Consider the following 11914-nt stretch of genomic DNA (forward strand, 5'->3'; position numbering starts at 1 on the left):
GATAACTTCTCATGTCCGGTTCCTTTGGGGGATGGATCCTAAAGAGTTCACCTATCCCAATAACAAAGAAACCAGACTTAAATGATCATGTATTAAGAGCTAAATTAGCTAAAGGGATGGGACACAATTATTATGGGAACCCGCATGGCCCAACGATCTTTTATATATTTTTCCAGTAGTAATTCTAGGTACTATTGCATGTAATGTAGGTTTAGCGGTTCTCGAGCCATCAATGATTGGTGAACCCGCAGATCCGTTTGCAACTCCTCTGGAAATATTACCCGAGTGGTACTTCTTTCCCGTGTTTCAAATACTCCGTACGGTACCCAATAAGTTATTGGGCATTCTTTTAATCGTTTCTGTGCCAACAGGCTTATTAACAATACCTTTTCTAGAGAATGTCAATAAATTCCAAAATCCATTTCGCCGCCTAGTAGCTATGACCGTTTTTTAATCGGTACTGTAGTAGCTCTTTGGTTAGGTATTGGAGCAACATTACCCATTGATAAATCATTAACTTTAGGTCTTTCTTAGATATTTTTTGATTCATTCAACCGTGAAGTACCATAGGTATCTAGGAAATAGTTACTTCCAAGTGAATCTTCCCTAGATACCTAAAATCCATTTTATTATGATCCATTTCGCGAAAATATAGATTGTACCAAAGATGATAAATTGTTTTCTTTTTATTCTAACTCAAAAAATAAGAAGAAAAATTGCAATGGATTTAAAACGAGAGTTTATTCTTAAGTAAATCAATTGGGAGATGCTTCTCTAGAGTGTCCCATAGATGCTTTCTATCTTCCATACGAAAACTGTCAATTCTCAGAAGATCTTCTTCAGTCTTACTCAAAAGGTCCAATAGTGTATGTATATTGGCCCTTTTTAGACAATTATACGTTCTAGAAGTCAATTCTAATTGATCAATAAAAATACAATTCAATTGAATTCCTTTTTTGTTTTTCTTTAGATTAGTTAATCTTTTTAGAAAAGTAAAAAGGGGTGGAGTAAACCTGTTTTTATTTTCTTCGAAACTAGCGCCCTCTTCCTCTGCGTGTAGAAAAGGAAGAAATGAATCAATCAAATTACGAGAAGCCTCATAAAGTGCTTCCTTAGGGTTTAAACTTCCATTAGTACATATTTCTAGAAAAAGTATCTCGTGTTTTTCATTTCCATTCCCACAAGAAAAAATACTATAATTCACATTTCGAACAGGCATGGATACAACATCTATAGGATAACTTCCATCTTGATAGGTCTTTCTGAGTTATGTCTGATATCCACGATCTCTCTTGATCTGCAAATCAATACAGAAATCAATGGGTTCTGTCAAGTTAGCTATAGGTTGTGCCGTATCAACGATTTCTACGGAAGGCGGTAAGATGATGTCTTGAGCAGTTATGTATCTAGGACCTTTGACGCAAATGGATGCGCCTCTAACTCCATAGAGATTACTTCTCAATACAATTTCTTTCAAATTTAGTAAAATTTCTTGTACGGATTCTTCAATACCTGCTATTGTAGAATACTCGTGTGGCACGCTCCCAAATTTTGCACGTGTGATACATGTTCCTTCTATTTCTCCAAGTAAAGCTCTTCGCAAGGCAATACCGACAGTGTCCGCTTGACCTTTTCTAAGCAGGGATAGAATGAAACGACCATAATAAAGGCGCTTACTATCTACTCTTGATTCAACACACTTCCACTGTAGTGTTTGAGTGAACCACAATAGACTAGTATTATTATTTTATCATTGAATCGTTTATTTCTCTTGAAATGAAAGTTGAAAGTGGGTTAATTCTTTTACAGACGTCTCTTTTTAGGCGGTCGACATCCATTATGCGGCATAGGTGTTACATCGCGCATACAACTTAATCGCACACTACTTTTAGCAATGGCTCGTAATGCGGCATCTCTTCCACTACCAGCGCCCTTTACCATAACTTCTGCTTGTTGCAAACCTACTGTACGAATAGCATCTACTGCTGTTCTTTGACCAGCATAGGGTGATGCTTTTCTTGAGCTTTTGAATCCACAAGTACCGGCCGAGGACCAAAAAACCACCCGACCTTGTGGGTCTGTAACAGTTATAATGGTATTGTTGAAACTAGCTTGAACATGAATAACCCCTTTTGTTATTCTACGTGCACTCTTCCATAAACTAAAACGTGCATTCCTACGTAAACCAATATGCACTTTCTTACGTGAACCAATTTTTGGTATAGCTTTTGTCATATTTTATTATCTCATAAATATGAGTTAGAAATAAAAAAATAAAAAAAGATACAAAGATATCCGATTCAGGGTAAAATAAACCCTTTACTTTAATTATTTTAAATGAAATTATTTTATTTGGAATTGGAACATTTCAGCGGGTACTATTTTTACTTTTTAGAAAGTAAAGTTCTTTTTCGAAAGATTACCCCTGTCTTTGTTTATGCTTCGGATTCGAGCAAATGACTCTAATTCGTCCACGCCTATGAATCAGTCGACATTTTGTACAAATTTTACGAACGGAAGCTCTTATTTTCATATTTCTGTATCCTTTTTTAAACAATGACTCTAATCTTTTGGAAAAAATAAGTCTCTTCGCTTGAATTTTAGAACTTAGATTTATTACCCTAGAAAAAAAAGGAAAACCTAATCCTTTGAATCTTTGGTATCCTTCAAATATTCGCTATCCTTCAAATCTTCGCTATCCTTCGAGTATTCGATATGCTTCGAATCCTTATGGGGAAGTCTATAAATTATACTTCCCTTGCTTGAATCATAACGACTTACTTCAATTTTGACCCTATCCCCCATCAGTATTCGTACAGAACTAGAATGTATCTTTCCTGAAATATAGCCTAGGATGATGGTGTCGTTCTCTAGCCGAATGCGGAACATTCCATTGGGTAGGGCTTCCAAACCTTCGAAAGTTACTTTTCCTTCTCTCGGTTTTTTTTTCTCCTATATTTTTCTGTCATATTTTTTTCTGTCATATTTTTTTCTCCTATTTTTATATTTTTATTTTAAAAATAGGAAGGGCGAGATAGAATTCGAGCACTATAGGCGGGGCGATTACCATATATAACATAAGACTTCTCCCCCAATTCTGTTTAGTCGAGCTTCTTGATCTGTCATTATTCCTCGAGAAGTAGAAAGAATAGCAATTCCCATTCCACCCAAAACTTTAGGAATTCCTTGATAGTTGGTATAAATTCGTAAGCCGGGTCGGCTGATACGCTTTAAAAAGGTTCTTGTTCTATATATTCCTTTTCTACTCTTTCTCTTTTGATGTCGCAAAGTTGAAACCAAGAAATATCTGTTATGTTCCTGACATTTCCGAACACTTTCAATAAAACCCTCTCGTAGAAATATTTTAACAATGTTTTCGGTAATATTTGTAGATACTACTCGAACTGTTCCTTTTTTATTCATGTCCGCATTTCTTATAGAGGTTAGTAAATCAACAATAGTGTCCTTGCCCATAAGATTCTAATTCTAGGTTCCTCCTAATTTTTCTATAATCAACATGTTTTCTTTTTTTTCATTTTGGATTTGAAAACATATACGTAATACACAATCTACTAAATTAATTCTTTCGTCTCAATTTCGCCTACTAGTATTTATAATACTTCAGGAGCTAATGAAACTATTTTGGTAAAATTCAATTCTCTCATCTCCTCGGCAATCGCGCCAAAAACTCGAGTTCCTTTTGGATTGCCTTTTTGATCAATTATAACCGCAACATTGTCATCATAGCGGATTATTATACCGTCTTCGCATTTGAACTCTTTACATGTACGTACAATTACAGCTCAAATTACTTCGGACCTTTCTAGAGGCATTTGGGGCAATGCGTCTTTGATTACAGCAACAATAACATCACCAATACAAGCATATCGCTGATTACCAGCAGCTCATGTGACTCGAATACACATCAATTTTCGAGCTCCACTATTATTTGCTACATTTAAAAGGGCCTGAGGTTGAATCATATTATTTTGATTTCAATTTGTTATTTTAATGCAAAAGGATGAAAGAAATATTGTCTTTCCAGAAAGAAAAACCGGGCATTTTTTTTATCTTCCATACCCCTTTTAGGGTTCTATATCTCTAATCGAATAAATTGACTTCGTATGGGCATTTTACTGGCAGCTATGGAGATAGCTGCTCTAGCTACAGTTTCAGATACTCCCCCATTTCATAAAGTATACGACCAGGTTTAACAACGGATACCCAATATTCGGGGGACCCCTTTCCCGAGCCCATACGTGTTTCCGTGGGTCTTAGTGTAACCGGTTTGTCGGGAAATATACGTACCCATATTTTTCCACCACGACGTGCATATCGTGTTATTGCTCTTCGTCCTGCTTCTATCTGTTTCGCCGTGATCCAAGCGGGTTCAAGTGCTTGAAGAGCATATCTACCAAAACAAATAAGATTGCCTCGGCAGGATTTTCCTTTCGTTCTTCCTCTATGTTGTTTGCGAAATCTGGTTCTTTTGGGGTTATAGTCGATGGTTCTCTTTCTTAGTTCCATCTCAACTGTAAAACTGGACATGAGAGTTTCTTCTCATCCAACTCCTCGCGAATGGAATGAGCAAGCATGTAAATTTCTCTAATTCATAATATTCCAAAATATTACGGTACGGATAGATACACATTAATAGATAATAGAAAATGTTTGGTTTTTTTATATTGAATTTGTTAAAACAGAAAAAATATAATATATAGTCAAAAAAGAAGATCTAGAATATATCCAGATGTGTGTGTATATTTATCTAAATTCTATATTTATAGATAATGTAATTCTTCTTAAAAAAATCCTTATTTTTACTCTTACTGAATCGCGGTAAAGTATTCTAATTCAATAAGAATTTCGCGGACGAATATTTACTCTTTCCTGTCTTATTTGTTAATTTATAAACTTACCAAATAAGACAATATTTTTGGTTTGTTCCGCCATCCCACCCAATGAAGTGTTAGGATTCTTTTCAATAAAATCCTATGGAATCATAGGTTCTGTCGTTCCCACTGCTTCTCCTTGAATGGTTAGGTCTGAATCCCGCAATGCAGCTTCCAAAAAATTTCTTTCCGAGTTAATTTTCTCAGTTTTATTAACCCGGGCGGCTCTTTATTATTGCTTTAAATTTGTAGTTCTTGTTTCAAGTTACAATTTTTAATTCTTTATTATTTTTATTATATTGATGCTTTATCACATTGGCTTTTATGATTTAATTCATAGACCATACATAGTGGAATCCTATATCTTATTTATTTCCTCTTCCTTCTTTCTATCATCCTCCCTTTATCCACATCCCTTTAGTTTTGCTTCACAACCTAGAATCCCTTTTCTTTTTTAGAGAAAAAATTGTAGTTGCTACAACTATATGACACATCTACTCATTTATGATAGAGGTATTTATTCATATAGTGACTGTTTCTTAGTTAGGATCTCGACAATACGAAGCAACAGGTTGGTTATTAGTTAATTTTCTATAATTACTAAGTTTTTTCTTAAAAAAAGAAAAAATAACGAGTCACACACTAAGCATAGCAATTATATTAAATGATTTATCAATTTCCATTAAATCTTATAGAAAGAGGTATAATTTCTTCTTTTGCAGGGATTTCAGGACAAAAAGTCTCTTGTCATTTTTTATTCTATCAATGGACAGAATCCGAAGACAAGATTACTTATTCTTTGTCTACGAATATCCAAATTTTTACACCTAATACTCCATAGATAGTCCGAATTGGATAGCAGCAATAATCAATTTTAGCACGAATTGTTTGGAGGGGAAGTCTGCCCTTTTTAATAGATTCGGCGCGTGCAATTTCTTTTCCTCCGAGACGACCCGCAATTTTTACTTTTACTCCCCTTATATCTGCTTTTTTAGTTAATTCAATGGCTTTTTTCATTGCCTTTCGAAATGAAACTCTATTTTTTAATTGGAAAGCTGTATATTCTGCAAGAATGTTAGGCTATCTATAAGGTTCTTTAACTTTTTCGATAGAAATATTAAATCTCTGGTTTACAGAGTTAATTTCCTTTTGTAGATCTTTCTCTAATTCTTCGATTGCTCCTTTTTTCTTTAATAAATTTGGGAATCCAATATGGATTATGACGTGGATCGTATCGATTTCTTTTTGGATTTCTATATGTGTAATTACTTCGGAACTTGAACCTGAGTCCATTTTTCTATTATGTGTAATTACTACGGAACTTGAGTCTGATTCTATTTTTCTATTCGAGCCCTTTTTCCTATTCTTTTGTATATAGTTCTTGATACAATCCCTTATTTTTTTATCTTCTTGTCGACCTTCAGAATAATTTTTTGGTTGTGCGAACCAAAAGGAATTGTGTTTTTGGGTTGTACCAAGTCTGAAACCGAGTGGATTTATTTTTTGTCCCATATTTTTCTATTCTATATTTTTTTTACTGGGAATCGAAATCTTAGATGGATCTAAAGGTTATTTAGTTTTCTTTACTATATTTAGTAAAATTGTTATATGAAACATGCTTTTTTTATTGGGAAACTACGTCCTTGAGCTCGAGGTCTGAATTTCTTCATAATAGTACTCCTACTGACTTCGGCTTTAGTAATAAATAAATTCGCTTTGTCGAAATCCCTATAATGAGTAGCATTTGCGGCTGCCGAATAAACCAACTTTAAGATGGGATAAGATGCTCGATAGGGCATGAGGTTCAGTATCATAAATAAGTTTATTTTGAATCTTTTTCTTCTTCTTAATCTTACTATTCAGAATTCAGTTAACGACGAGATTTAGTATCCTTTCTTGCATTTTCATAACTCGTGAAATGCCGAGTAGGCACGAATTCCCCCAATTTGCGACCTACCATAGGATTTGTTATGTAAATAGGTATATGTTCCTTTCCATTATGAATCGTGATTGTATGGCCAACCATTGTGGGTAGAATGCTAGATGCCCGGGACCACGTTACTATTGTTTCTTTCTCCTCCTTCATATTGACCTTTTCTATCTTTGCCAATAAATGATGAGCTACAAAAGGATTCGTTTTTTTCGTGTCAGAGCTGATTACTCCTTTTTTTTCCTTTTTAAAGAGTGGCATTCTATGTCCAATATCTCGATCGAAGTACGGAGGTCAGAATAAATAGAATAATGATCATTGGAAAAAAGAAAAAAATCCTTTAGCTGGATAAGGGGCAGATGTAGCCAAGTGGATCAAGGCAGTGGATTGTGAATCCACCATGCACGGGTTCAATTCCTGTCGTTCGCCCATCGCATTATTGCAAATTCCAAAAATGCAATTTTCCATATTCCTAGTTATGTATTTACTTATAGCGACGAAGGATAAAACTATCGCTATATTTTTTTTCCTTTTCCTAGTTCTTCTTCCAAGCGCGGGATAACCCCAAGGGGTTGTGGGTTTTTTTCTACCAATGGGAGCTTTCCCTTCACCACCCCCATGGGGGTTGCCCACAGGGTTCATAACTACCCCTCTTACTACGGGGCGTTTCCCTAGCCAACACTTAGATCCGGCTCTACCCAAACTTTTTTGGTTCACCCCAACATTACCCACTTGTCCGACTGTTGCTAAGCAGTTTTGGGATACTAAACGGACCTCCCCAGATGGTAATCTTAAAGTGGCCGATTTACCCTCTTTTGCAATGAGTTTCGCTACAGCACCTGCTGCTCTAGCTAATTGCCCACCCCTTCCACGTGTGATTTCTATGTTATGCATGGCCGTGCCTAAGGGCATATCGGTTGAAGTAGATTCTTCTTTTCTCTCAAAAAACCCCTTCCCAAACTATACAAGCTTCTTCCAAAGCATACGGCTTTCTAGATGTATATGACGATCTCTAGACAGATGTATCTTATATGAATCATATGATGAAGTACCACATGAGTGGATATATAGGAAAGGAATCCAAATCTGCCGAATCGCTCATTTTATGATCTTCTACATCCTAGGTCTCTGTGTTCCGTCATCTGGCTTATGTTCTTCATGTAGCATTCAGATCGAATGACTCTATGAAATTATGTCGATACTTCCACATATTATGGGTAACGTAGGAGACATCCCTATTTTCCCCCAGGGGTCTTAATTACCAGTGCTTAGCTTTCAATTTGCCTCTGACCATCAAATTAAATGTGAATAACCTGTCCTCCTCTCTTTGAAACAAGGGGCGCTTCCGGTTCTGTGCGTGCTTCAAACAATTTTGTCTTCTCCATATTACCATATCTCTAGAGCCAATAATTTTCTATGAGGAACTACTGAATTCAATCACTTGCTGCCGTTACTCAACAGTTTTCTGTTGAGGTCTATCCCGTAGAGGTAGTCAAATTGGATCAGTGATCGATTTCTAGGTTTCGTCATAAACCTAATTGGTTACTGTCAATTACTTAAATCAATAGTTCAAACCACACTCAAAGGTAGGGCATTTCCCATTGATATAGGAACTTTTGTACCAGAAACAATAGTATCTCCAATTATAGCCCCTCTGGGATGTAAAATATATCTCTTCTCACCATCCCCATAGTGTATGAGCAAATGTATGCATTTCGATTAGGGTCGTATTCTATGGTTACGATTCTACCAGATATGTCTTTTTGATTCCGTCGAAAATCTATTTTACGGTATAGGCGCTTATGACCTCCCCCTCTATGCCTTGCGGTAATGATTCCTCTGGAATTACGAACTTTACCACAACGGTGCCGTCCATGGATCAAATTATTTCATGGATTGGATTTCACTTTCCTGTCTACGGTTCCCTTGCGTGTGCTCGGGATAGGTGTTTTGTATAAATGTTTTGCCGTATTATTAAGTATTCTCCATTAGTTTTTTTCTCTCTCTAGAAGTGGAACAGAATAACCCGTTTGAAGGGTAATGATCATACGTTTGTAATGCATTGTATGGCCCAGAATAGGTCCTATTCTTCTACTTTTTCCAGGTAGTCGATGGCTATTCACAGCTACCACCTTAACACCAAAGAAGAGTTCCACCCAATGCTTTATTTCTGTCTTAGTGAATCCCGATTCGACATTAAAAGTATATTGATTCTTTCCCAATAAACGAAGACTTTTTTCTGTAAATACTGCGTATTTAAATCCATCCATAAATCGACTTTCCCTCCTATGCTCTGAGTTCCAGTATCGATAAGAATTTGAGTTCTCATTGTTCTTATGTTATGGTACGAATGTACCATACCAATTCGTTATGTATGGATGATGGATGAGATTCCATGGATAGAGAGCCAGTTCCAATAGACTTATGGAATGTTCCCGTTCGTGTGCATCCAGCAGGAATTGAACCCGCAAATTTACCAATTATGAGTTCGGCGCTTTAACCATTAAGCCATGGATGCTTAACAGGGATCATCGTACATAGTAAATAACCAATTTTCATATAGAAAGACATATCATAGAAAAATGAAATCTAAAATATTCCGAGATGGCAAATATTCGGAGATGACTATGAAAACACCTCTCTGGATCCTCGAACTGAAAGAGATATTGAGAGGTATCAAGAATCCTAATTCTCGCTATTTGGAATGGATCCAATTCTATTGAGTCTGACTCATAGTGATCATTTATATTTAGCAAAGAATGACCTTGGTTATCAAAGGATTGAACAACCGGGATCCATTTACTTATGATACCTAGTTGGCATTGATAATAAGGATCTAATGAATTATGAGTTTAATAGATCCTCTTTAGCAGAAAGACGTATATTCCTTGCTCATTATCAGAAAATCACTTATTCCCAAACCTTGTGTGGGACTAATCGTTTTCATTTACCATCTCATGGAAAACCCTTTTCATTCCCCTTAACCCTATCGGGTATTTTAGTGATAGGTTCTGTAGGAACTGGATAATCCTATTTGGTCAAATACCTAACGAAAAATTACGATTTTCCTTTCATTAAGGTACGAGGGCTTCTTATTCCACAAGAACGAAAGCACCTTTTCATTCTTTCATATACTAGGGGTTTTTACTTGGAAAAGACAATGTTCCATACTAAAGGATTCGGGTCCATAACCACGAGTTCCAGTGCACTAGATCTTGTAGCACTTAGCAACGAAGCCCTATCCATTAGTATTCCACATAAGAAATCCATTCTAGAAAAAATACAATTAGATTAGCTCTTCATAGACAAACTTGGGGTTTGCGAGCCAAGGTAAGATCGGCTCGGGATCATGGGACCCTTTTCTATCAGATAGGAGGGGCTCTTGTACAAAATAGACTTACTACGTAATAACACCATAGAATCTATCTATATAAAGATAAAGAGGCAATCGTGTCAGGAAGCGGGTTTTTCTTTGGCCAAAAGGTACTTCGAACTTGGAACGAGCATGAAGAGATTAACAAGACTTCTTTCTCTTTTGAGTTTTTCTAGCAGACCTGCCGCGCAAGATCTTTGGTCTTCCCCTGGAACCGATGAAAAAAAGTGGATCGCTTCTTATGTACTCGCTTAGAATGATTCTTCTCTATCTATAGTTCATGGCCTATTAGAAGTAGAAGGTGCTCTGGTGCAATCCTTACCGACAGAAAAAGATTGCAGTCAGGTTGATAATAGTCGAGTGACATTACTTCGTCGGTCCGAACTAAGGAATCTGTTAGAAATGTTTTGAAATGGATATTGTTCTCTCTTTGATCAGGGATTGCTATATCAAAAGAAGTGGAGTTTGAAAAAGGGAACGGAATGCTCAAACCGGAACATCTAGAGGAACGAATTTTCAATAGCATAACTTGGGCTCCTAGAATATGGCGCCCTTGGGACAATCTATTTGATTGCAGGTTTTTGTTCCGAAGCAAAGATATCCGCGGAGGCTGGTTCGTTCGTCCTATTCTGATATTCAGGACCAAGAGGTACTGGATTCTCTTTCGGATAGGCCCTGAAAGGAGAAGAAAGGCTGAAATGCCAACGGACCTCTGTCTATTCTCTAATTCACCCAATTCGATAGTACCCGTTTTTGGAACGTCCAGTGCCAAAGTCACTGAATGGGTACGTCACCAATCCAATCCCTTTGACAAATCGGATGTCATATTAGATATCATATTCTATATATATAGAAATATCATAGATAGAATAGACATATAGAATTTTTGGTTGGCAAATTCGAAGGAATCATTTAGTGAAAAAGGAGCAAAGAATGACAAAATACGAGACTCTACTAGTCTTCACTCTTGTGGTTTCCTCTTCCTCAGTTTCTATTTTCTTATTTGGGATCTTTCTTTTCATGGTTCTCATCTCTTCAACTCGCGATTTTCGCGAGAGAACCAAATCCAAGTTGGTGAAGATCATGATTTGGGCTGGCACGGGGATCGTTTGATCGATTTCCTTGATTTGATCGCTACTTAATGGCGTGCGCTCAAAGGATACAAACAGGGATTCGCAAACAAAAAGGGGAATTCATAGTCACTTTTTCCTGTCACGTAAAAAAACTTTACACGAGAGCAATAGAGGTTGGGATACATCTATCTCTTCTGAGCAACCTCTTTTGGATTCTTAAGACCACCCTTGCAGTAGGATACCATCTGCTTTGGGTTCTTTATTATCTCCTTCGAGGGATTTTTAGGATCGTTCAGGCTATATATATTTAGTCTATTTTGGCTTTTACTGTCTACTTTTCTCAGGGAGATGGTTAAGGACCTCAGAAGATAGAGGAGAGCGCCATGCCCAGATTTCAGGAATACCTCTACGGGGAATGCTCATTGAATGGGCATTCTCCATATTATGCCTTGAAGAGGACTCGAACCTCCACGCTCTTCAGCACGAGATTTTGAGTCTCGCGTGTCTACCATTTCACCATCAAGGCATCTTGAAAGTGAATCGTATTCCATGAAGATGATATCTATCTAATGTGATATATGGAATATATGACAAAGGTGGAGTCTTGGAGTATTTCGATCGGTCGGTCATATAGGCCTGAGTCAGA

The 11914-nt window shown here is 36.8% G+C and overlaps 1 non-coding gene and 1 pseudogene across 1 annotated transcript; both read right to left on the reverse strand.

Annotated features, from left to right (window-relative positions):
• Window positions 1-7306: 7306 nt before the first annotated feature.
• LOC123096586 (50S ribosomal protein L2, chloroplastic-like) lies at window positions 7307-9151 on the reverse strand (annotated as a pseudogene).
• Window positions 9152-11713: 2562 nt separating this feature from the next.
• On the reverse strand, window positions 11714-11794 carry TRNAL-CAA (transfer RNA leucine (anticodon CAA)). Its single transcript has one exon. It is a non-coding gene; the product is annotated as a tRNA-Leu (tRNA).
• Between the last annotated feature and the right edge of the window lie 120 nt (window positions 11795-11914).

The sequence above is a fragment of the Triticum aestivum genome, chromosome 4D, assembly GCF_018294505.1.
Source record: "Triticum aestivum cultivar Chinese Spring chromosome 4D, IWGSC CS RefSeq v2.1, whole genome shotgun sequence".
In the NCBI taxonomy this organism is placed as follows: domain Eukaryota; kingdom Viridiplantae; phylum Streptophyta; class Magnoliopsida; order Poales; family Poaceae; genus Triticum; species Triticum aestivum.